Below are 27644 nucleotides of genomic sequence, written 5' to 3' on the forward strand. Positions count from 1 at the left end.
TTAGCATGCAGTACAGTAATCAGGAAAGCAAATGGAATGTTGGCCTTTATTGCAAGGGGGATGGATATAAATGTCGGGAAGTCTTGCTACAACTGTACAGGCCATCGGTGAGACCACACCTGGAGTACTGCATACAGTCTTGGTCTCCTTACTTAAGGGAGGATATGTTTGCATTGGAGAAGTTCAGAAAAGATTCACTAGGCTGATTCCTGGGATGAAGCTGTCGTCTTAGGAGAAAAGGTTGAGCAGGTTGGACTGATACTCATTGGAGTTTAGAAGGATGCAAAGTGATCTTATGGAAACATAAGATTCTGAGGCGGTTTGACAGAGTATATGGTGCATTACACAGATTTTCAATCAACAATGGAGTCAAAGGTTATGGGAGGGTGCAGTAGGCAGGAAAGTGAAGCTAAGGTCACAATCAGATCAGCTATGATCTTACTGAATAGCAGAGCAGGCTCGAGGGGCTAAATGGCCTACTCCTGCTATTTCTTATGCTGTTATGTAAGAAGTCAAGCCATGTTTGATGTAATGGGTATTCAGCTAGATTAGGCAGCCTTATAGTGTGAACATTAATCTAACAGTGACCATACTATGATCCAGTTCGATAATGCATTTAATTGGACAAAAAGCAAAACCGCCACTAAAATGCCTAAATTTGATAAGGCTAACTGCAATGGAATGGAACACTACTGACAATGAACTGGGCAAATCTATTAATGAAAAATTCAACAAAAGTCAGTAGGAGTTGTTCAAAAAAGAATTTAACATGACACAGATTCAGTTTATAACTGTAAGGGGCAAGAGCTCTACTTATCCAAAAAAAACCCATGGACCTTTAAGAGGTAAGGGACAACTTAAAACCAAAAGAGAAAATAAAACGAAAACATAGCAGAGATTCCATTGCATAGATTCCGGTGACCCAAGAGTTATAAGAACAATAAAACATCTGATGGTCCCCCAAAGCAGGGCTGAGAGGCAGTATGAGAGGAGCAGCAGCCTTGGTAATATTTAAAAGGAATGGGAGCTGCAAGTCAGAGCGGAGATATAGAAAGAGCGGGATTTGGACTCAGGGGCTGAATGCTGCGCGAGGTCAGAGCAAGAGTTCCAGAGAGATTCAGGGCCGAAAGCAGCACAAGGATGTCACGATTCAAAAAGTGACACGACACGGGGAGGCAGCAGATTGGTAAGTAGGGTCAGGTGAGTACTTCTACTTTTTCTACTAATTAAACTGTTGCAGTCCATTAGCTTAAACAAAATAAGGTGAGGAGTTTAGACTGTAGTGGGAGTGTTTGGAGTAGAATATGGCCCCTAGTATAATTAGTATTCTTTAAAGGGAGCAGCTAATGAGCTTAGTCTAAAGGGAAGTCATGGGAGCAGAGCTCACACCAATGATATGCTCCTCCTGTGCTATGTGGGCAGTCACAAACACTTCCAGTGTTCCTGGCGACCATGTGTGCAGAAGGTGTGTCCAGCTGCAGCTACTGGCTAACCACATTTCGGAGCTGGAGCTACGGGTGGATTCACCGTAGAGCATCTGCAATGTTGAGATTATAGTGGACAGCACGTTTAGTGAGGTGGTCACACTGCAGGTAAAGACTGAACAGGCAGAGTAGAGGAAGGCAGGTAGTACAGGAGGCCCCTGTGGCTGTCCCCCTCTCTAACAGAACTAGTATTTTGGACACTGTTGGGGAAGATGACTTCTCAAGGGAAAGCAGCAGGAGCCAAGTCCATGGCACCACCGGTGGCTCTGCTCCACAAGAGGGAAGGAAGAAGAGTGACAGGGCTATAGTGATAGGGGATTCAATAGTAACAGACAAGAATTTCTGCGGCCGCAAAAGAGACTCCAGGATGGTATGTTGCCTCCCTGGTGCCAGGGTCAAGGATATCTCAGAGAGGCTACTGAGCATTCTGAAGGGGGTAGGTGAACAGCCAGTGGCCATGGTACATGTTGGTACCAACAACATGGGTAAAAGAGATGAGATCCCACAAGCTGAATGTAGGGAATTGGGATGTAAATTAAAAAGTCGGACCTCAAAGGTAGTAATCTCAGGATTACTACCAGTGCCACATGCTAGCGAGAGTAGAAATAACAGGATATATCAGATGAACACGTGGCTGAAGAAATGGTGTAAGGGTGAGGGATTCAAATTCCTGGGATCAGTTTTGGAGAAGGATGGGGCAATCTGGGCAAGACTGGGGCCAATGTCCTCGGTGGGTGGGTGTTTGCTCATGCTGTCAGGGAGGGTTTAAATTGGAATGGCAGGGGGATGGGAACCTGAGCAGCGGGAAAACAATGAAAGAAACAAAAGACGGAAAAGTAAGAAGCAAAAGTGAAAGGCAGAAAAAATAAGGGCGAAAAACAAATATGGTCATAGTGCAAAATAAAGCTAAGATGACTAACAAGGTTAAAAAGACAAGTCTAAAGGCATTGTATCTTAATGCATGTAGCATTCGCAATGAGGCAGATGAATTAACAGTGCAAATAGATATAAACGGTTATGATATAGTTGCAATTACGGAGACATGGCTGCAGGGTGACAAAGGACGGGAACTGAACATCCAGGGGTATTCAATATTTTGGAAGGACAGACAAATAGGGACCTTTCCTTGGTGGAGTAGCATTGTTAGTAAAGGCGGAAACCAATGCAATAGGAAGGATATTGGCTTAGAAAATCACGATGTGGAATCTATTTGGGTGGATATAAGAAACACCAAGCAGCAGAAAACATTGGTGGGGTGTGTCTATAGGCCCCCAAACAGTAATGGAGATGGAAGGGAAGGCATTAAGCAGGAAATTAGAGATGCGCGCTATAAGGGTACAACTGTAATCATGGATGACTTTAATCTACATACAGATTGGACAAACCAAACTAGCAGTAATACTGTGGAGGAGGATTTCCTGGACTGTGTACGTGATGGATTTTTGGACCAAAACGTTGAGGAACCAACTAGAGAGCAAGCTATCCTAGACTGGGTATTGTGCAATGAGAAAGGCTTCATTATCAATCTTGTTGTTGGGAAAGAGCGACCATAAAATGGGAATTGTTCATTAGGATGGGAGAGTGAAGAAATTGAATCTGAAACTAGGGTCCTGAATCTAAATAAAGGGAACTTTGTGGGTATGAGGTGCGAGTTGGCAATGATAGATTGGGGAACTTTACTAAAAGGGTTGACAGAGGATAGACAATGACTAATATTTAAGGAACTTATGCATGAATTACAACAATTGTTCATTCCTGTCGGGCGCAAAAATAAAACAGGAAAGGTGGCTCAACCATAGCTTACAAAAGGAATTAGGGATAGTATTAGATCCAAAGAGGAGACATATAAAATTGCCAGAAAAAGCAACAAGCGTGAAGATTGGGAGCTGTTTAGAATTCAGCAAAAGTGGACAAAAAGATCGATCAAAAAGGGGAAAATGGAGTATGAGAGTAAACTTGCAAGGTATATAAAAACTGACTGTAAAAGCCTCCATAAATATGTGAACAGAAGATTAGTGAAGACAAACATAGGTCCCTTACTGTCAGAAACGGGGGAAATTGTAATGGAGAACAAAGAATTGAATACGTATTTTGGTTCTATCTTCACAAAAGAGGGCACAAATAATTTCCCAGAAATGTTAGAGAACCAAGGGTCTAGTGAGAGGGAGGAATTGAAGAAAATCAGTATTAGTAAAAACAATGGTGCTAGAGAAATTAATGGGTTAAAGGCTAAAAATTCCCCAGGGCCTGATAATCTACGCCCCAGAGTATGAAAGGAAGTGGCCCTGGAAATATTGGGTGCATTGGTGGTCATATTCCAAAATTCTATAGGCTCTGGAGCAGTTCCTACAGATTGGAGGGTGGAAAATGTAACTCCACTATATATAAAAAAGGGAGAGAAAGAAACAGAGAATTATAGACCAGTTAGCCTAACACAGTGGGGAAAATGCTAGAGTCTTTTGTAAAAGACATAGTAATAGAACACTTGGAAAGCATTATTGGGATTAGACAAAGTCAGCATGGGTTTATGAAAGGGAAATCATGCTTAACTAATCTGCTTGAGTTTTTTGAGGATGTAACTAGTAGAATAGATAAGGGAGAACCAGTGGATGTGGTGTATTTGGATTTCAAGAAGGCTTTTGATAAGGTCCCACATAAGAGGCTAGTGGGCAAAATTAAAGCACATAGGATTGGGGGTAGTATACTGGCATGGATTGAGAATTGGTTGATAGACCAGAAACGGCGAGTGGGAATAAATGGGTCTTTTTCCGGTTGGCAGGTGGTGACTAGTAGGGTACCACAGGGATCAGTGCTTGGGCCAGCTATTCACGATACATATAAATGACTTGGATGAGGGAACCAAATACAATATCTCCACGTTTGCTGACGACACAAAACTGGGAGAGGCTGAGAGCCGTGAGGAGGAGGCAAGGAGGCTTCAGGGCGATTTAGACAAGTTGTCTGTGTGGGAAAACAGATGGCAGGTGCAGTACAACATGGATAAATGTGAAGTTATACGCTTCGGTGTGAAAAACAGAAAAGAGTATTATTTAAATGGTGATATATTGGGAAATATGGATGTACAAAAGGATCTGGGTGTCCTGGTACACCAGTCAATGAAAATAAATAGGCAGGTGCAGCAAGCAATTAGGAAGGCAAATGGTATGTTGGCCTTCATTGCAAGAGGATTTGAGTTCAGAAGTAGGGATGTCTTACTGCAGTTATACAGAACCTTGGTGAGACCCCACCTGGAGTATTGCATGCAGTTCTGGTCTCCCTACCTAAGAAAAGATATATTTGCCATAGAGGGAGTGCAGTTAAGGTTCACTAGGCTGATACAGGGGATGGCAGGACTGTCATTATAAGGAGCAATTGGTTCAACTGGGCCTATATTCACTAGAGTTTAGAAAAATGAGAGGGGATCTGATTGAACCATATAAAATTCTAATAACACTAGACAGACTGGATGCAGGGAGAATGTTTCCACTGGTTGGGGAGTCTAGAACCAGGGGCCACAGTCTCAGGATATGGGGCAGGCCATTTAGGACTGAGATGAGGAAAAATTTCTTCACCCAGAGGGTAGTCAATCTGTGGAATTCTATACCTCAGAAGGCTGTGGAGGCCAGGTCACTGAGTAGATTCAAGGGAGAAGCTGATCATTTTTTGGATATTAGGGACATCAGGGGGTATGAAGAGAAAACAGGAATATGGCATTGAGATAGAGGATCAGCCATGATCATACTGAATGGCAGAGCAGGCTCAAAGGACCAAATGGCCTACTCCTGCTCCTAGTTTCTATGTAACAAAACAGATAGTAAGAGATATAGAATGTGAATATTGAAAGAAGCTTGCAAATGATAAAAGAACATAAGAAATGTGAGTAGCCCATGCAGCCTGTTGAGCCTGCTCTGCCATTCAGTACTACCATGGCTGATCCACTTAATTCCACTTTCTTGCCAGCTCCCCATAGCCCTTGGTTCACTGACACACCAAAAATCTGTCTGTCTCAGCCTTAAATATATTCAATAATGGAGTATCTGAAACTGTCTGGGATAGAGGATTCCAAAGATTCATAAGCCTCTGAATGAATAAACTTCTCTTCATCTCAGTCCTAAATTGACTCTTGTCCTGAGATCATGTCCGTTTGTTCTAGATTCCCTGGCCAGTAGAAAAATTTCGGTATCTACCCTATCAAGCCCCTTCAGAATCTTGTATATTTCAAAAGATCACCTCTCATTCTTCTAAACTCCAGAGAATATCGACCCAATTGCCCCGGGGGCAAATCAGGTGAACCCTCGCTACACCACCAGTACAATTATATACTTCCTTAAATATTGAGACAAAAACTGCACACACTACTCCAGGAGTGGTCTCACCAAAACCCTGTTCCATTGTAGCAAGACTTCATTATTGTTCTCCACTCCCCTTGCAATAAAGGCCAACTTGCCATTTGTCTTCCTAATTGCTTTCTGTACCTCCATGCAAACTTTCTATATAACCTGTGCGAGTATACCCAAGTCCCTCTGAACATCAACATTTACAAGTTTCATGCCTTTTTAAATATTTTGCTTTTCTACTCTTACTACCAAAGTGAACAACCCCACACTTCCCACATTATTATACATCTGCTACCCTGTTGCCCACTCACTTAACCTGACTATATCTCTTTGCAGCTTCTTTGTGTCCTTTCCACAGTTTACATTCTCACTGAGCTTTGCATCATCAGCAAACTTAGATACATTACCATTGGTCTCTTTGCCTAAGTCATTAATATAGGTTACAAATGGCTGATGCCCCAGCACTGATCCTTGTGACACTTCACTGGTCACGGTCTGCCGAACTGAAAGTGCCCCATTTATCCCTACTGCCTGCTTCCTGTTCGTTAGCCAATCCTTCACCCATGCTGATATATTATCCCTGACTCAATGAGCCCTTATTTTGCATAGTAACCTTTTGTGTGACACCTCAATGAAAGCCTTTTGGAAATCTAAATATACAGCATCTACTGGCTTCCCTTATTCTACCCTTTTAAGTTACACCTTCAAAAAACAATCTGTCAAACGTGATTCGCCTGTCGTAAAACCACGCTGACTTTGTCTGAACGGACTATGATTTTCTAGGTACATTGTTAAGACTTCCTTAATAAGAGATTCCAGCATTTTCCCAATGGCCGACATCAGGCTAACTATAGGTTCCAGTTTACTCTCCTTCCTTTCTTAAATTGAGTTACATTTGCTAACTTCCAATCTGCTGGGACCATTCAAGAATCTTTAGCATATTGGAAAATCATAATCAGCATTATCTCTGCAGCTAGAACCCTACAATGTAGGCCATCAGGCTCTGGGGAGTCGTCGATCTGTTCTATCTCTGACATCTCCTCATTCTCCATGATAATTTCTCCTGTGCCTGTCTACTGGTCCACCAATGTTTATTTTAGCTACTCTCCTTTTTACATAGTAGGTAAGAGCTCTTACAAACTGTTTTTATATTCCTGGATGGTTTAGTCATTTTATCTTTGCTCTTTTTATCAACATTTCAGTGGCCCTTTGCTGTTTTCTAAAAACACTCAGAATCCTCAGGCTTACTACTAATCTTTGTCATATTATAAGCCTCTTCTTTTAATCTAATACTATCCTTGACTTCTTTAGCAAGCCCTGGATGGATCTTTCTTGCTGAGTTTTGCTTTCTAATAGAATGTATTCTTGTTAACCACTTTGAATTATTTATTTAAATGTTTCCCACTGTTTATTTATTGCCATACCTTTTAGTCTATTTATCCTATCTATCATAGCCAGCTCTCCCTCATACCTATGTAATTTGCTTCATTTAAGTTTAAGATTCTTGTTTGGGAATAAAGTACGTCACTTTCAAACTTATAATGGAATTCAGCTGTATTCTGATCACTTTTTTCCGATGGAACTTTTACTACGAGATTACTAATTAACCCTGATTCATTGCACAATACTAGATCTAAAATAGGTTTTATGCCATGATATACCACCTGCCCTACCATGTCCTTCTAACCTTATTTATTTGATTACTTAACTAAATTAGTAACTGGTAAACAAAAGTAATAGCACACTACAGTCTCCTCGCTTGGAGACAAAAGAAAGCTCACCAGCTACTGGAGAAAACAAAGCAAAAAGCAGCACCTCCTTCCCCCTCTGCACCAAATTCAAAACTTGGCACTCGGTTCCCAGGTCACTGTGTGCTGCCTCACTCTGTGCAGTAGCAAACACTACTTACTTATCCAAGCAGCTTATGAAAATATCAAAATCAACACCATAATGTTTACACTTTTATTTAAAAGGGAGCGATCAGGAGTAATGTTGTCTTTTGAAAACTTATAATGATGTTCTAAACAAAAAGTAAGAAAATTGCAGACATTTTAAATTGTTACTTTGTGGTCAGTACAGTAGACAGGCTCCTCAAGGAAGTAGATCTTGAATCAGAGATGGGGACGCACCAAAACTAATTAAGCAAAATAACAGTAATGAAGACAATAATGGCCCTAAAGTGACAAATCTTCCAGATGATTTCCATCCCAGGGTTTTAAAGAAAGTAGGTGAGAACATTTCTGATGCTCAATTATAATCTTCCAAAGTTCAAAGGATAAAGTGACTGAACACTTTGAAAATTTTCAGCTGATCAGAGAAGCAGCATGGATTTGTAAAGGGTAGGTCATGGCTGATGATTCTGATAGAATTTTTTGAAAATGTGACTAAAATTGTGCAGAGAAAGGTCTATGGACATAATAAATAAATTGATAAAGTTCCTCCTTTGAAATGGTTACCACAAGCAAACGGAATTGAAGGCAAATTATTGATCTGGTTGGATATTAACTGAGTAGCAGGCGATGGAAAATAGTGATAATGGGCAGATACTCTAACTGGCAGGATGTGATTAGTGGTCTCCTGTCAGGATGTGGCTGGGTCTTCAACTATTCACTATTTATTAGTGACTTGGATGTGGGATAGACAGTTGCATATTCAAGCTTGCTCCTGACCCAAAGATAGGCAGCACTGTAAGCATTATGGAGGGAAGCATAAAATTATGTGATATTGATAGATTGAATGAATGAATGGGCAAAACTGTGACAACTAGATTTCAATGCAAGCAAATGTTAAGTCACCACTTTGGATCTAAAAAGGATAGAACAATGTTTTTTTCCCAAATGGTGAACAGCTAGAAATAGTGGAGGTCAATCATGTGTCAAGTTAGTAGCACTGCTACCTGAGTCAGAAGCTGTGAATTCAAGTCCCACTCCAGAACTTAAGCACAAAAATCAAGCTGGCCTTCTAAAGCAGTACTTAGGAGTGCTGCAATGCTGAACGTGCTCCATTTCAGATTAGTTGTTAAGCCCTCTCAGGTGTATGTAAAAGCACCCATAGCACTACTTTGAAGAAAAGCAGGGCAGTTATCCCTCGTGTCCTGCTATCTCTCAAATCAACATCACAAACACAGATTATCTAGTCATTCTCACTCATTCGTGGGAGCTCGCAGTGTACAAATTGTTTGCCACGTTTCCTAAATTGCAACAATGACTACAATTTAGTTGGCTGTAAAGCGCTTTGAAGAGGCCAGTCTTTCACACATCATGTGTTCGTGACAATCACATTATCAACAGTTCGTGTCCTGGATGATCACTCACAAACCCAGAGAGATTTTGATCCCGTTAGATGGTTAGTAAAAGACCCACACAAAATGTCATTCCTGCCAGTTAACACGATACCTAATTATAAAAAATGTGTAGATGTAGACTACATCCACGTTCCAACCAAAGGTCTCCAATCCAAAACATAAACACATCTTTCTTTGCAGATGCCGACGGCCAGTTCCATTGTGTGATGTAAATAAGATTGTAACAATTAAATTCATCAGGTTAGGTGACTGCCGGCACTCGGTATTTAAACAGGGACTCTGGCTCCACAAGAGGCAGGCGGTGCAGGTCAGCAAGGCTGGGGACAGGAAGGATCCCAATCCTGTACACAGCCACTGACCTCCTGCCCAACAAGCAACACTCCCGGCCTCACAGCGAAGCACTCAGGGCGGCAACACCGGGGATCCAGGCCCCGGGTGGGGGGGATGGAGCGGGGGAGGTGGGTCGAGCGGGGGGTCCAGGCCCCCGGGTGTGGTGGGTCGAGCGGGGGGTCCAGGCCCCCGGGTGTGGTGGGTCGAGCGGGGGGTCCAGGCCCCCGGGTGTGGTGGGTCGAGCGGGGGGTCCAGGCCCCCGGGTGTGGTGGGTCGAGCGGGGGGTCCAGGCCCCCGGGTGTGGTGGGTCGAGCGGGGGGTCCAGGCCCCCGGGTGTGGTGGGTCGAGCGGGGGGTCCAGGCCCCCGGGTGTGGTGGGTCGAGCGGGGGGTCCAGGCCCCCGGGTGTGGTGGGTCGAGCGGAGGGTCCAGGCCCCCGGGTGTGGTGGGTCGAGCGGGGGGTCCAGGCCCCCGGGTGTGGTGGGTCGAGCGGGGGGTCCAGGCCCCCGGGTGTGGTGGGTCGAGCGGGGGGTCCAGGCCCCCGGGTGTGGTGGGTCGAGCGGGGGGTCCAGGCCCCCGGGCGGGGGGCGGGGGGACGCACCGAGCGGGAGGATCCAGGCCCTACCTCAGCAGCAGGCCCCAGTCTACTTGAGGGACGATAAACACACGGCGTTGATATTCCTCAGCGCGGCGCTTGTCCTCACTCTTTCTCACCGCGTCTCCGCCAGGCCCCGATCCCCGGTCTCTCCCGATCCCGATCCCCGGTCTCTCCACCAGCTCCAGCCCCCCGAGCAAAAAGAGAAAAGTCTCGAGCACCGCCGCGCATGCGCACTGCCTGCCCTCTGCCCCCCCACCCCCCCCAGCAAACTTTTCGTTTATTTTTCACAATTCTTTTTGCACGCGCTTCTCTCAAAAACTGCCAGAAAGCAGCAGTAAAGTTATAACCACCACGCGAAGAAATAAAAAAACTCTGACAATATTTGACATTTTAATTAAAGTGTCTTACGTCACTGGGTCAAGGGGCAATTACTGCCTCATGCACTATTTTTCGAAATGGCCCTTACAACCGCGAAATAAAAACATAAAAGATTCATAGTGAATAAAAGGCAGTTTGTTACCGGCCAGAAATCAAAAATGGAAAAGGAGTGGAAGAGTGTGTTGATGACGTCACGAGCAAAGCCACGGCCGATGACCTTTGACTAACACCTTGGGAAGGCGGGTGTAGGCTGATTGACAGGAGCAGTAACCAATTATGGATATGAACGGCTGCTCCGCCCACTCCGCCGCTGACGTCAATCAGAGTGAAAGGACTAATGGGCATTGGCATGGGAGGCGGGACATGTAGCACTGGATTGTCCGGACCGAGAGAGAGAGAGGGAGAGACGGCAGCAGATCGCGGTGAGTGGCGGCACTGGCTCGGCCAGGGGAATGGGGTGGGAACTGGGGCTAAAATCTGCCCCGGGACCGAGGACTGGCTTTTACCTCAGAGCTGAGGCTGCTCCTGGGATAAGGGAGCCATATCCCGGCTCCTGCAGCACTCAGGACGTGCTAGAAATACTCAGCAGGCCAGGCAGCATCTGCGGGGAGCAGGGCAGCTTGACATTTCAACCGGGAAACCTTTCACCTCAGTTGGTGGGGGTGGGTGCGGGGGGAAGCCCTGGCATTATACATGTCTATAGGTTAGTCGGGACTCTGGATAACTCTCATCCGAGTCAGAAGGTAAGGGAGTCAAGTCCCACTGTTGAGACTGGAGCTCATCATCCAACCTGACACTTTAATGCCAGTACTGAGGGAGTGCTGCACTGTCGGAGGTGCCTCCTTTCTGATGAGCTGGGAAACCTTGTTGCTTCTCTCAGGTGGATGTAAAAGTGCTACTTCAAGGAACAGGGGTGTTCTCTTTGGTGCCCTAGCCAATGTTTATTCCTCTTTTAAACATAAACTATTTGGTGGTTGTCATATTTCTGTGTGGGAGTTTGCAATGTGCAAATTCATTGCCATGTTTTTCTTGTTACAACTGTAACTACATTTGAAGTATTACTTGTCTGTTTTGGGATTCCCTGATGATGTGAGCTGTTTAGATGCAAGTCCTTTATGCACATCCCCAGCATGTTCTGAAGTGTTTCATAGCTTTTGAAATACTTCCTCTGGAGTTTTATAGAGAATGTGGCAAGCAATTGGTACACATGATCCTAATCAACAATGAAACAATTGACCAATTAATCTGTATTTAGTGGCACAATATGGAAATTGCTGGAAGAAAAAGAAAAATGTGCATTTGTATAACACCTTTTGTGACCAGCCAACAAAGTACTTTACAAGTGTACTCACTTGTAATGTAGGAAATGTGGCAGCCAATTTGTGCGCAGCAAGCTCCCACAAACAATGAGGTGATACAGGGGCAACAGCCTGCCCTCCATCCAATAACCTTGTGAAATTGCTTATAGCTACCTGATGAAAGTAATGTTGCACTCCCTCAGTACTGTAGTTAATTGTTAGCCTGAGTTTATGAATTGTGATTTAACCTCATGTAGTCTTTTTTAAGTAAAAGAAAGAACTTGCATTCAGATAATGCTCTTCCTATCTTCAGGACATCCTAAAGTGTCTTGTTACCATTTAATCATTTTTGAAGTGTAGTCAGTTATGGGAGTCACTTTGTGTATGGAAACATCCCACAAAGAAAAATTGTGTTAAGTGATCCATGAATTGTTGTTACTTGGTGTTGATTGAGGAATGGTGTTGATTAAGGAATGAATGTTTAGTGAAGGAAGAACCTTACTGGCTTTGACTAGGTTATTTGCACTTGAACAGGCAGATTGGGCTACAGCATAATGCCTTGACTGAATGATCGTACCTCTAACAGTGCAGCACTCTCTCAGTATTACAGTCAAAAGTCAGATAAATTGTGTTTAAATTCTGGAATGGGCTTGGACCCCCAACCTGCCTAGAATGATTCAGCAGTAACATTCTGTGACAGGAAAAAACAGCTTACCTTCCATTGTAGTCCAGAATACAGTTTATGGAGTATAGAAAAGAATACTTATGTTTAGTAGTCACTTGGTAGTACAGAACTTGAATATTGTGGAAAAGAGACATCAAAGCTTTCCAACTTGCACTCATCAGGACACGCTGCAAGAATACCAAACAAGGGGAAAACAGCAGCATGTGTGCAAAACTCAAAGCTTCAACGTGTCTCCTTTTATTTTCAGCAATACTTAGGTTCATGTTTCTGTGTGTGATGTCCATACTGAGGAGTGGACCATGTTCAGTAGTGCCAGGTGCAGTGTAAGTTCTGTTCAGAATAAAACTACTTCTGCACTACACTGCCACCAACGGTATGTATATTTGTAGCTGTAGACATCCAAGCAAATGGAGATTATTCCATCACACATTTGATTGGTGTCTTGTTGATGGTGAGAAAGCTTTAGGGAGTTCAAAGGTGAATCTCTTGGCATGGCTTCTGCCTTTGACCTGCTCTTGTAGCCACAGTATTTACATGGTTGGTCCAGTTAAGTTTCTGGTCAGTGGTGAACCCCAAAATGTTGTAGTGGGGCAATAAATGTTGGTAATAATTGAATATCTCATGGAGGTGATTAGACTCTGTCTTGTTGCAGATGTCCAATGTATTTGCATGTGTCAGTGTTACTTGCCACTTATCATCCCAAGCCTGAATTTTGTCCACCTGTTGCTGCTTGTTGGTACAGATTGCTTAATTATCTCAGCAATTGCAAATAAGAACATAAGAAATAGGAGTGGGCTACATGCCTGCCCAATCCTCATTTCACTTAATTCCCTTAAGGGTCCAAAAATATATTGATCTCCACCTTGAATATACTCATCAATTGGGCATGCACGCCTCTCTGGGGCAGAAAACTCAAAATTTACAACTCTGAGTGAAAATATTTCTCCTCATCTCAGTCCTAAATCGCCATCCCTTACTCTAAGCCAGGGGAAACAGACTCTCCGCATCTTTCTTGTCAATTGCCTCAATCTTGTATTTCATTAGATCATCTGTAAGTTTTTCTAAACTCGAGTATAGACTGATTCAATTCAACCTTTTCATAGGTCAACTTCCTCAATCCAGGAGTGAGCCTTTGTTAGACCCCCTTGAAAGCAAATCTATTCCTCCTTAGTTATGGAGACCAAAACTATACACAGTACCCCAAGTGTGGTCCCACCCAAAGTCCTGTACAATTGCTGCAAGACTTCCTTACTCTCGTACTTCAACTTGCTTACAATAATCATAGAATTGTTACGATGCAGGAGAAGCCCATTGGGCCAATCATTTCTGCACTGGCTCTCCACATGAGCATTATTACTTAGTGCCACTCTGTTGCCTTTCCCCTGTAACCTTGCACATTGTTTCTATTTAAATAATCATCCAAACCTCTCCTGAATGCCTCGATTGAACCTGCCTCCACCATACTTCCAGGCCGTGCATTCCAGATGCAAACCACTCATTGTGTGAAAAAGTTTTTTCTCACATCACATTTGCTTTTTTTGCAAATCACTTTAAATCTCTCCCCTCTCATTCTTGATCCTTTTTATGAGCAGGAACAGATTTCCCCCTATCTATCCAGCCCTGTCATGAGTTTGAGCATCTCTATCAAATCTCCTCTCCGAGGAGAACAATTTCAACCTCTCCAAACTATCTTCATAACTGGTTTCAGGGATGAGAAACCATTTTTGTAAACCTCTTCTGCACTGTCTCCAATGTGTTCACATCTTTCCTATGGTGTGGCATCCAGAACTTTACACAATACTCCAGCTGAGGTCTATCTAGTGTCTTGTATAAGCTCATCCTGCCCTATGCGCCCATTAAAGCCCAGGATACTGTATGCTTTATTAACTGCTCTCTCCACTTGTCCTGTCACCTTCGATGATCTATGCACATATACACCCATTTCCTATGCTCCTGCACACCCTTAAGAATTGTACCCCTTATTTTATATTGCCTCCCCATGTTCTTCCTACCAAAATGCATCACCTCACACTTCTTCGCATTGAACTTCATCTGCCACCTAAGTGCCCACTCCACCAAGTTATCTATGTCCTTTTAAAGTTCTACACTGTCCTCACAGTTTACAATGCTTCCAAGTTTTGTATCATCCGCAAACTTTGAATTTGCCCCTGCACACCAAGATCCAGATCATTAACATATATCAGGAAAAGCAAGGGCCACAATACCGACCCCTGGGGATCTCCACTACAAAACTTGAGTTACAAATTACAACTACGATAACTCTGCTCCCATAGTTAATCTAACTCCCAGTTACACTTCCATTAAGGCAACAGGAAGACACACAAATATTAAAAGACCCAGGCAAAGTAAGAAACAATACCCTGAACAGTCGAATTCAACTTGAGTTTTTCTCAGCTTCAGTTCTTTGTAGACGGCAGCTTGAGGCTTAGATGCTGGAGGCTTTTCACACTTGTGTTAGATCTTAAAATGCGTTCCCTTGTACACAGCCTGCTCTCCTTTATCCATATTTTCCCCTTTGAATGCAAATTCCCATTGTTTCACTATGCCTTTGGACTTCACCTCTCTAATAATAAAAATCTGATATAGAACCAATTTTACCACTAATCTTTGGGAAAAATAAACACACTTTCTTAACTTCTGGCTAGATGAAACATTTCATCCTCTTTTGAATTCAAGCTAGTCTGGTTTATTTAAAAATGTAAATTTTCCTTTTACACCTCCACATCCTACAACTTCAACCATGTTTACCTATTTAACATTTCAAACCTAACTGTCTTCTGAAACATCAAAGCCTTCAGACCAGCTGCCTTTAATTCAGTTAAGTCCCCCAAACACAGACACAGACCCCAACATTACTCTACTTTACAATAAATTCCAATAACATTATGAAAATTATCTTCCTGACATCTCTCTGTTACCTCTTTAAAAAAACTCTAGCAGGTTAATTAAACATGATTTCCCCTTTGGAAATCCATTCTGGGTCTTCCTAATCAACCCACGTTTTTCCATGTGACTACTAATTCTATGCCGAATAATTGTCTCTAGAAGATTCCCCACCACTGAAGTTAAACTGACTGGTCTGTAATTGCTGGGCTTATCCTTACAACCTGTTTTTGAACAAGGTGTGATGTTTGCAATTCCCCGGTCCTCTGGCACCTCCCCTGAGTCTAGGGAAGACAGGCAGATTATGGCCAGTGCCCCTACAATTTCCATCCTTCCTTCCTTCAATACCCTTGGATGCATCTCAACCTTAAGTACCAAAAGTTTATCCAACACTTGCTCCTTATCAATTTTGAACCCTTCTAGCGACAGTTTCCACCTCTGTCACCATGACTTTGGGGTCGCATCTGCCTCGTAGGTAAAGACAGATGCAAAGTATTCATTTAACACCTCAGCCATGCCCCCACCTCCATGTGTAAATCCCCTTTTTAGTCCTGAATCGGCCTTACTCCTCCTTACTATTTGTGTGCCAATAGAAGACTTCAGGATTCCATTTTATGTTGGCTACCAGTCTTTTCTCATAATCCCTCTTTGCTTCTCTGCTTTTTCATCTCCCCTCTGAACCTTCTGTATTCCTCTTGGATCTCAATTGTATTTTCTACCTGACACCTGTCATAAGCACACTTTCTTCTTTATCTTAATTTCTATCTCCTTTTTCATCCAGGGGGCTCTGGGTTTGTTTGCCCTACCTTTCCCTTTTAAGGGAATATACCTTAAGTGTGCCTGAACCATTTTTTATTGAAAGTAGCCCATTGCTCAGCTACAGTTTTTCCCACCAACCTTTGGTTCCAGTCTATCAGACCCAGCTCTGTTCTTGCCCCATTTGAAGTCATCTCTCTTCCAGTTAATTATTCTTACTCTGAATTGCCAATTGTCCTTTTTTACCGTCATCTTAAACCTTATGATACAATGAACACTGTCTCCTAAATGATCTCCCACTGACATTTGATCTACTTGGCCCAGCTCATTTCCAAGAACCAGGTCCAACATACCATTTGCTTTCCTCATTACTTACTGTATCTTCACATTAACTTTGTTTCATTTATCAAGATACCCAAATCCTTCAGAACACAAACATTTAATTATTTCTTGCTATTTGAAAAGTTTTCTGCTTTTCCATTCCTCATACCAAAGTATATAACCTCTCAATTCTCCAAATTGCACTCTACAAATTTCTTGCCCATTTACTTAACCTGACATACCCCTTTACAGTTTCTTTGCATCCTCCTCACAGCTTACTGTCTCACCTGTCTTTGTATTGTCAGCAAGCTTGTTTATGTTACACTTGGTCACTACATCTAAGTCATTAATATCAATTGTCAGTAGCTAAGACCCCAGCATTGATCCTGTGGCACTCCAATAATTGCAGTCTGCCAACCTGAAAATGATCCATTTATTCCTACTCTTTTTTTTCCCTCTCTGTTCAACTAATCTTCAGTCAATGCTTTAATGCATCAACCTAATCAGCGCTTATCTTTTGTGGCATCTTATTAAATAAACTCTGAAAGTCCAAATATACGACATACACTGGTTGCCCTTTATCTACCTTACGAGTTACACCCTCAGAATTTGTGAAACGCACTTTCCCTGTCATAAAACTATGTTCACTCTGCCTAAGCATACAATGATTTTTCTCAGTGTTTGTTACAATTTCCTCAATAATGGAATCCAGCATCTTTACTAATATTAATTGCTTTCAGTTCCCCACTAGGCAGTGGCATAATGGTATTGTTGCTGGACGAGTAATCCAGAGACCCGAGTTTGAATCCAGCCACGAACAGATGGTGGAATTTGAATTCAATAAAAACCTGGAATTAAAAGCCTAATGATGACTATGAAGCAATTGTCAATTGTCATAAAAACCCATCTGGATAACTAATGCCCTTTTAGGGAAGGAAGCTTTACCTGGTCTGGTCTACATGTGACTCCAGACCCACATCAATGTGGTAACTGCCCTCTAAAATGGCCGAACAAGCCACTCAATTGTAACAAACAGCTACAAAGTCACAAAAAAGGAATGAAATTGGACAGACCATCTGGCATCAACCTAGGCACTGGAACTGACAACAGCAAACTCAGCCCTGTTGACCCTGCAAAGTCCTCCTTAATAACATCTGGGGGCTAGTGCCAAAATTGGGAGAGCTGTCTCAGACTAGTCAAGCAATGGCGTGACATCGTCAACCTCATGAAATCATACCTTACAGATAATGTCCAAGACACCACCATCACCATCACTGGGTATGTCCTGTCCCACTGACAGGACAGGCCCACCAGAGTTGGAGGCACAGTGGTATACAGTCAGGAGGGAGTTGCCCTGGGAGTCCTCAACATTGACTCCAGACCCCATGAAGTCTCATGGCATCAGGTCAAATATAGGCAAGGAAACCGCCTGCTGATTACCATGTACCGCCCTCCCTCAGCTGATGAATCAGTGCTCCTCCATGTTAAACATCACTTTGAGGAAGCACTGAGGGTGCCAAGGATGCAGAATGTACTCTGGGTGGGGACTTCAATGTTCATCACCAAGAGTGGCTCGATAGCACCACTACTGACTGAGCTGGCCGAGTCCTAAAGGACATAACTGGGTCTGCAGCAGGTGGTGAGGGAACCAACAAGAGAGGAAAAACATACTTGACCTCATCCTCACCAACCTGCCTGCTGCAGATGCATCTGTCCATGACAGTATCGGTAGGCGTGACCACCACACAGTCGTTGTGAAGACTAAATCCCGCCTTCGCATTGAGGATACCCTCCATGGTGTGTGGCACTACCACTGTGCTAAATGGGATAGATTTTGAACAGATGTGGCAACTCAAGACTGGGCATCCAGGAGGCACTGTGGACCATCAGCAATAGCAGGATTGTACTCTAACAAAATCTGTAACCTCATGGCCTGGCATATACCCCACTCTACCATTTCCATCAAGCCAGGGGATCAACCCTGGTTCAATGAAGAGTGCAGGAGAACATGCCAGGAGCAGGACCAGACATACCTCAAAATGAGATGTCAACCTGGTGAAGCTACAACATCAGACTACTTGTGTGCCAAACAGTGTAAGCAGCAAGTGATAGACAGAGCTAAGTGATCCCACAACCAACGAGTCAGATCTGAGCTCTGCAGTCCTGCCACATCCTGTCATGAATGGTGGTGGACAATTAAACAACTCACTGGAGGAGGAGGCTCCACAAATATCCCCATCCTCAATGATGGAGGAGCCCAGCACATCAGTGTAAAAGATAAGGCTGAAGCATTCGCAAAAGTCTTCAGCCAGAAGGGCCTAGTGGGTTATACATATTGGCCTCCTCCGGAGGTCCCCAGCATCTCAAATGCCAGTCATCAGCCAATTCAATTTACTCCACATGATATTAGGAAATGGCTGAAGGCACTGGACATTGCAAAAGCTATGGGCCATGACAATATTCCGGCAATAGTACTGAAGACTTGTGCTCCAGAGCTTGCTGCGCCCCTAACCAAGCTGTTCCAGTACAGCTACAACACTGGCATCTACCTGGCTATGTGGAAAATTGCCCATGTATGTCCTGTACACACAGCAGGATAAATCCAACATGGTCAATTACCACCCCATCAGTCTACTCTCGATCATGAGTAAAGTAATGGGGTCATCAATGGCACTGTCAAGCAATGACCTGCTCACTGGCCCCCAGTTTGGGTTTCACTAGGACCACCCAGCTCCTGACCTCATGACAACTTTGTTTCAAACATGGGCAAAAGAACTGAACTCGTGAGGTGAGAGTGACTGCCCTTGACATCAAGGCTGCATTTGACCAACTGTAGCATCAAGGAGCCCGAGCACAACTGGAGTCAATGGAAATTTGGTGGGGGAGGGGTACCTCTCTGGTTGCAGTCATACCTAGCACAAAGGAAGATGGTTGTGGTTATTGGGGGTCAGTCATCTCCGCTCCAGGGCATCACTGGAGGAGTTCCTCAGGGTAGTGCCCTCAGCCCAACCATCTTTACCTGCTCCATCAATGACCTTCCTTCCATCATAAGGTCAAGAGTCAGGAAGTTCGCTGATGATAGCACAAGGTTCACCATTTGCAACTCCTCATACTGAAGCAGTCCATGTCCAAATGCAGCAAGACCTGGACAATATTCAGGCTTGAGCTGACAAGTGGCAAGTAACATTTGCACCACACAAGTATCAGACAATGACCATCTCCAATAAGAGAGAATCCAGCCATCGCCCCTTGATGTTCAATGGCATTACCATCACTGAATCCCCTGCTATCAACATCCTGGGGGTTACCATTGATCAGAAACTGAACATGGACAAGCTATATAAATACTGTGGCTACAAGAACAGGTCAGAGGCTAGGAATTGTGCTACAAGTAACTCACCTCCTGACTCCCCAAAGCCTGTCCACCATCTTCAAGGCACAAGTCAGGAGTGTGATGGAATACTCCCCACTTGCCTGGATGAGTGCACCCCCCCACAACACAAGAAGTTTGACACTGTCCAGGACAAAGCACCCCGCTTGATTGGCACCACACCCACAAACATTCATCCCTCCACCATTGATGCACAGTAACAGCAGTGTGTGTACCCTCTACAAGATGCACTGCAGGAATTCACCAAGGCTCCTTCGACCGCATCTTCCAAATCCACAACTATTACCATCTAGAAGAACAAGGGCAGCAGCCACATGGGAACACTGCCACCTGGAAGTTCCCCTCCAAGTCACTCACCATCCTGACTTGTAAAATATATCGTCGTTCCTTCAGTGTCACTGGATAAAGATCCTGGAACTCCCTCCCTAACAGCACTGTGGGTGTACCTACACCACATGGACTGCAGCGGTTCAAGAAGGCAGCTCAGCACCACCTTCTCAAGGGCAACTAGGGATGGGCAATAAATGCTGCGAAGCCCACATCCCTTGAATGAATTTTAAAAAGGAAATAAAATTCTGCTATGGCATGAAGGAAAACAGTTGCAATTATCAATGAACAATCCCACTTCTGACCTTTTATGATTGAGGGAAGCAGCTGAATATGGTTGAACCTAGGACACTACACTAAAGAATCCCTACAGAAAGGACATAACTTAAGAAATAAGAGCAGGAGCGGGCCATTTGGCCCCTCATGTCTGCTCTGTCGATCAGCAAGATTGTGGCTGAACTGATTGTGGCCTTAACTCCGCTTTCCTGCCTATTGCCTCATAGATCAAAACTCTGTCAAATTCAGCCTTGAATATATTCAATGACCCAGCCTCCACTGCTCTCTGGGATGAAGAATTCCAAAGATTATGTTCCTCTGAGAAGAAATTCCTCATTTCTGTCTTAAATGTGTGACATCTTATTCTGAAATTGTGCTTCCTAGTTCTAGGTTCCCCCACGAGAAGAAAAGTCCCCTCAGCATCTATCCTTTTAATGCCCCTCAATCTTATTGTTTCAATAAGATACCCATTGGAGTTTAGAAGAATGAATGGTTATAGGACCAACTTGTGCAACTTTCCTCATCCTTTCACCCCAGGAATCAGCCTAGTGAATGTTCCCTGATGCAAGTATATCCCTCCATAAATATGGAGTCCAAAAATAATACGTAGTGCTCTAGGTGTGATCTCACTAACAATGTAGCAGGACTTCTACAGTCCTAGTTATATGATTCACCAGAACACTTGTCCCAGCATGGTTCAGCTGAAGACCATCCCAATGTTACAGCTCCCTCTTTCCCAGTGCTGGTGCCAATGCCCCATGAATTGAAACCCGTTTCTCCAACACCAGCCTTTGAGCCATGCATTTAACCCTCTAATCTTATTTACCCTATGCCAATTTAATCGTGGCTCAGGTAGTAACCCAGAGTATTACTTTTGTAGATTTTCTTTTTAATTTAACCCCTTGCTGCTTATTCTTTCTGAGCAGAACCTCATTATTAGTCCTGCCTATGTCGTTGGTACAGACATGGGCCACAACAACTGGATCCCTCCCCTCCCACACCAAGCTCCTTGCTAGCTAGCCCCAAGGAGATGTCATTAACCCTGACATTGGGTGGGAAACACAGCCTTTGGAATGCATGCTGTTGGCTGCAGAGGACAGTATCTATCCCCTAACTACACTGTCCCCTACTATTACAACATTAATTTTTACTTCCCCCAAATTGAACCCTCCCCTCCCCATACCATGGCACAGTGGTCAGTTTGCTCATCCTCCTACAGTCCCTGCCCTCATCCACACAGACTGCAAGAATCTCAATCCCATTTGACAATAGCAAGGGTTGAGGCTTCTTCAGTGCTGCCTTCTGATCTCTATACCTGTGTAACACATAGTCACACCTTCCTGCCCCTGATCACGGACCAAATCAGAAGTATTTAGCTGAAGGGATGCGACTGCCTCCTGGAACAGTGTCCAGGTAACTTTTCCCCCTCACCGATGCACTGCAATGTCTGAAGCTCAGATGCCAGCTCATCAACTCTGAGACGAAGTTCCTTGAGCTGCAGACACTTACTACCACATGCTACAGCTGCAACACATGACCTGCCCTGCCAGCTCTTTTATATTTTGGTTGACTAATCACAGTTTGAAATTTGACTCAACTGTTGTGTAGTTTATATTTATAAGTGATTTCCTGGGACTGAGATGATTGGCCTCCAACCACCACAACCATCTTCCTTTGTGCTAGGTATGACTCAAACCAGTGGAGACTTTTCCTACAATCCCCATTGACTTCTCAGTCATTATGGCACAGAAGGAGACCATTGGATCTATTGAGTCAATGCTCCCTGTAAAGCAATCCAGTCAGTCCCATTCCCCAACTCTATCCTCCTAGCCTGAAAGTTTCTTTCCTTCAAGTGCCCATCCAGTTTCCACTTGAAACCATTGCCTCTACTTACACCATCCTCATAGGCAGCAAATTCCAGATCATTACCGCTGGTTGCGTAAATAGCGTTTGTCCTCACATTCCCCCTGCATCTCTTGCCCAAAACCGTAAATCTGTATTTTCTGGCCCTTGTACGATCAGCTGATGGGACCAGCTTTTCTTTGTGTAACTTATCTAAACCTGTCATAATCTTGTACGCCTCTATCAAATCTCCCCTCAATCTCCTTTGCTCCAAAGAGAACAACCCCAGCTTCTCCAAACTAACCTTGTAGCCAAAATTTTTCATCCCTAGAACCATTCTAGTAAATCTCCTCTGCACCCTGTCAAGGACCCTCACATCCTTTCTAAAGTGCAGCAACCAGAACTGGATGCAATACTCTAGTTGTGGCCTAATCAGAAATTTTATAAAAGTGCAACATAACTTCCCTGCTTTTGTACTCAATGCTTCTAATTATGAAGCCAAGGATGCCATATGTTTTGCCAACTACTCTGTCAATACATCATTCCACATGTTTTACTCGGCTGTTTGAAGCTATACTCTGTCAAATACTACTTTGATGTCAAGAACAGTCACTGTCACTCTCACCGCGCTCTGAGATTCAGCTCTCTTGTCAGTGATTGGACCAAGGCTGTCATGGGTCTGAAGCTAATTCACCCTGGTGAAACCCAAATTGAGCATCTATGATCAGGTTATTCCTGAGTGAGTGCTGTTTGATAGCATTTGTCGATGACGCCTTCCGTCATTTTACTGATGATTGAGAGTAGGCTGATGGGATTGTATTTCTGTTTTTTTTTCTGTGGAGAGGACATACCTGGAAATTTTTCACATTGTGGGTAGATGCCAGTGTTGTAACTGTACTGGAACATCTTGGCTAGACTTGGAACTAGTTCTGGAACACGCCTCCAGTGCTACAGCAATGAATGTTGTTGGAGCCCGTTGCCATTGCTGTATCCTGTTTGCTCAGTTTCTGTTTTCACATGGAGTGAATCAAATTGAGTGAAGATGATTAAAGAGGCTTCAGCCTTGTCTTTTGCTCTTGCAAACTGCACCATTGTTGAGGGTGGGGATGTTCTTGGAGCCCACTCCTCTCGTTAGTTGTGCCCTAACATTCACGACTGGACTTGGCGCTACTGCATTTCAATATTTCCACTGTGAATATGTTTCGGCAGTGTTTTGAAGTAGGCAAACACCTTCATGCGGTCACATATTTTGCATTTTGATTTGGCTCCTGGTGACTGTGAGCCAGGGCTGCAAACTGGAGTGGCCTAGTGATGGTGCTTATACTGCTAAATCTGTTCTCCCTATCCTTATGGTAGACATGCCAATGGTGGTCAAAACTGTGCCTACTGATCTGTTGAAAGGCTAGGTATACTGGACTTCACAACGTGCACAGGCTGCAGACACCAGAGTGGAGGAGGGAGCCCAAAAACAAATTGCAGTTTGTGGGATTGTGCTGTGCACACAGCACCCATGTTTGCCTACAGAACAACAGTGACTACTCAAAATAAAAAAATCATTACCTCTGGAGCACTTTGGGATGCCCTGAGGACAGGAAAAAAAACACTCTATATAAATGCATGATCAATATTTCTCTCAAAGAACAGAATAAAAGCCGTTATACATGGACAGGTGTGTCCTATAACATTCTTTGAGATTCTGAGATGAACCCCACTAAAATGTTTTTAATCTTTTTCTCCAAATCATGTAGCATTTGGCAAATTACCAAAAAATATCAGACATTCTATATTTCATTTGTTAGAAGTTCCATATCTACCTGTTCACTGATGGTGACTTGCACAATGATCATAGCCTCATTCAAGAAAATGTAATGGCTTATTAATGATTGCAAGTCTTAATACCAGACCAAATGACTGCTTTGAGCGGAGGAATATTGATTGACATTATGCAAGAAAATGCTGTCTCCATCACAAAGGCAGTATTTTGAGTGTAAGGTATGCTGATTCCTGGGTCTATCACCCCCCTGTGGAGTGCCCTCGATAGATCGCAGGATGCAGAAACTTCAACAGATGAGGTCTGTTGTCAAAGCAAAGCACATCATTGCACAGCCTGCTTTTCTTTGTTCTTGTTTATTCACTTTCCCCACTATTGATCATTGCATTTGTGTGTTTGGGTCTGTTCTTTGAAAAAAAGGAAGTCATAGATCTGATTGTGTGTGGATTTCCTTCCCTGACCTGGTTTTGATCTTTTACAGTAACTTTTTTATTACCACAAATGTAGATATTCTGTCTAGCTGGATTAGAAAAGAACAGAGTCTCCTTTTATTCTGAGAGACTGCAATAAGAATGAACATCAGTGAGAGAGGGGGCAGTACAGAGTGAACATCGGTGTGTGTTTGTCAGAGGGAGGGTGAAGGAAGAGGTGATGTTCTGAATTTGCCTATTGTCACGGTGCATTGTTGCGAAGCAAAGCCACTTTATCGAAAGGAATTAAATGTCAGAGTGGTTGTTGCAGCATTGTAAATTCTGCTATGTATTCACGCTGAATTTTAATTCTATCATGTTTATCTGTGTAAAAGTCCTGCCTGGGCGTGAACTTCCTCAAAAGGTGGTGAAAGCAGAGTCTGAGTATTTTTAAGGTAGAGGTAGGTAGATTTTTTTGATAAACAAGGGGGTGAAAGATAAAAGCAAAAAAACTGCAGATGCTGGAAATCCAAAACACAAATAAAAATACCTGGAAAAACTCAGCAGGTCTGGCAGCATCTGCGGAGAGGAACACAGTTAATGGTTCGAGTTATGAAGAGTCATTCGGACTCGAATCGTTAACTGTGTTCCTCTCAGCAGATGTGGCCAGACCTGCTGAGTTTTTCCAGGTATTTTTATTTTTGTTACGGGGGTGAAAGATTCTGGGTAGGCGGGAATGTGGGATTGAGGTTACAATCAGATCAGCCATGAATGGCAGAGCAGACTTGATGGGCCGAGTGGCCTACCTCTGCTCCTAATTTGTATGTTTTGTGTGTTAGCCTGGGAATGTTATAGCCAATGCACCACAAGTTTTATGATATATTTGAAAATAGTTGATTTTATTGTAAATCAGTGATGGGAAACAGTAATAATGTCTGCATTTCTGAAAGAAAGGCTCTAACCCAGTCAGGATTGTTTTCTTGCATTACTTTGAGCCTGGCTTTCAATTATTCCAGTGCTGCAACTTCTCATAGATGTACACATTCCCATTTATTATTGACTTTCCCATGAATCTATTTACATCAGTGTCTGAATTGCCCTAAGTACATTATTTCAGTAACCCTTTGTACGATACCCAGAGTCACAGGCAGTCAATGGTATATGTTAATAGATCTGGATTGTATTTACTATGGCAGTGTTTGATGGGACAGTTGAGAGAGATCTTTACTCTGTATTTAACCCTGTGCTGTACCTGTCCTGGGAGTGTTTGATGGGGACATTGTAGAGGGAGCTTTACTCTGTATCTAACCCTGTGCTGTAGCTGTCCTGGGAGTGTTTGATGGGGACATTGTAGAGGGAGCTTTACTCTGTATCTAACCTCGTGCTGTACCTGTCCTGGGAGTGTTTGATGGGGACAGTGTAGAGGGAGCTTTACTCTGTATCTAACCCTGTGCTGTATCTACAGTCCTGGGAGTGTTTGATGGGGACAGTGTAGTGGGAGCTTTACTCTGTATCTAACCCTGTGCTGTACCTGTCCTGGGAGTGTTTGATGGGGACAGTGTAGAGGGAGCTTTACTCTATCTAACCCCGTGCTGTACCTGCCCTGGGAGTGTTTGATGGGGACAGTGTAGAGGGAGCTTTACTCTGTATCTAACCCTGTGCTGTACCTGTCCTGGGAGTGTTTGATGGGACAGTGTAGAGGGAGCTTTACTCTGTATCTAACCCTGTGCTGTACCTGTCCTGGGAGTGTTTGATGGGGACAGTGTAGAGAGATCTTTACTCTGTATCTAACCCTGTGCTGTACCTGTCCTGGGAGTGTTTGATGGGGACAGTGTAAAGGGAGCTTTACTCTGTATCTAACCCCGTGCTGTACCTGCCCTGTGAGTGTTGAAAATTACCATTGAATCTGCTACCCTTTCAGGCAGATCAGAACTCATTGTGTAAAATATGTTCCCTTATGCTATCTCTGCTTTTACCACCAGTCGCTTTAACCTGTCTCTTCTGGCTACCAGCCCTTCTGCCACTGTTTGTAAAGGGTCAGCATTAACTTCCTTGTATTTGCACTCTATTCCTCTATTAATAAAGCCAGAGAATCCATATGCTTTTTAAATAGCTGCCTTGTTTTGCCACCATTTAAGATTTGTGTACACGCCTCACTAATCTTCAACCCATTTTAAAATTGTATCATTTAGTTTCATAGTCATAGAATTATACTGCAGAGAAACAGGCCCTTCGGCCCATTGTGTCCATGCCGGCCACAAACACCTATCTATTCTAATCCCGTTTTCCAGCACTTGGCCCGTAGCCCAGTATGCTATGGTGTTTCAAGTGCTCATCTAAATACTACTTAAATGTTGAGGGCTCATGCCTCAACCACCCCCTCAGGCAGTGAGTTCCAGATTCCAACCACCCTCTGGGTGAAAAATGTTTTCCTCAAATCCCCTCTAAACTTTCTGTCCCTTACCTTAAATCTATGCCCCCTGGTTATTGACACCCCCGCCAAAGGGAAAAGTTTCTTCCTATCTATACCTGTCAATTTTATACCTCTATCAGGTCCCCCTTCAGCCTTCTCTGCTCTAATGAAAACAACCCCAGCCTATCCAATCTCTCTTCATAGCTGAAATGCACCAGCCCAGGCAACATCCTGGTGAATCTCCTCTGTACCCTCTCCAGTGCAGTCACATCCTTCCTATAGTGTAGTGACCAGAACTGCACACAGTACTCCAGCTGTGGCCTAATTAGCATTTTATACAGCTCCAACATAACCTCCCTGCTCTTATATTCTATGCCTCAGTTGATAAAGACAAGTATCCCATATGCCATCTTATCTACCTGTGCTGCTGCCTTCAGGGATCTATGGTTATGTACACCAAGGCCCCTCTGATCCTTTGCACCTCCTAGGGTCCTACCATTCATTATGTATTCGCTTGCTGTGTACATCACAAATACATCACATCACACATTTTAGGATTAAATTCCATTCACCACTGCTCTGCCCATCTTACCAGCCCGTCTATATCATCTTGTAACCGAAGGCTTTCCACCTCATGATTTACATCACCAATTTTCATGTCACCTGCGAACTTACTGATCATCCCTTCTATATTCATGTCTAAATCATTAATGTACACTATAAACAGCAAGGGTCCCAGCACTGATCCCTGCGGTACACCACTCATCATAGGCTTCCAATCACAAAAACAACCTTTGACCCTCACCATCTGCCTCCTCCAC

The 27644-nt window shown here is 43.7% G+C and overlaps 2 protein-coding genes across 6 annotated transcripts in view; one reads left to right on the forward strand and one right to left on the reverse strand.

Annotated features, from left to right (window-relative positions):
* ddx42 (DEAD (Asp-Glu-Ala-Asp) box helicase 42) overlaps window positions 1–10278 on the reverse strand; it is a 108008-nt gene extending 97730 nt beyond the window's left edge. The window contains exon 1 of one of the 3 annotated variants that reach the window (XM_041173396.1): window positions 10168–10278. The gene's annotated coding sequence lies outside the window, so the exon portion shown is untranslated. Of the gene's footprint in view, window positions 1–10078 lie in introns of all 3 variants that reach the window. The other 2 variants (XM_041173395.1, XM_041173397.1) reach the window with 2 other exon arrangements.
* Window positions 10279–10765: 487 nt separating this feature from the next.
* Window positions 10766–27644, forward strand: part of strada (STE20 related adaptor alpha) — a 96387-nt gene continuing 79508 nt past the window's right edge. For all 3 annotated transcript variants that reach the window (XM_041173751.1, XM_041173752.1, XM_041173754.1), the window contains exon 1: window positions 10766–10851. The gene's annotated coding sequence lies outside the window, so the exon portion shown is untranslated. The remainder of the gene's footprint in view (window positions 10852–27644) is intronic.

This window comes from Carcharodon carcharias, chromosome 23 (assembly GCF_017639515.1).
Source record: "Carcharodon carcharias isolate sCarCar2 chromosome 23, sCarCar2.pri, whole genome shotgun sequence".
Classification (NCBI taxonomy): Eukaryota; Metazoa; Chordata; class Chondrichthyes; order Lamniformes; family Lamnidae; genus Carcharodon; species Carcharodon carcharias.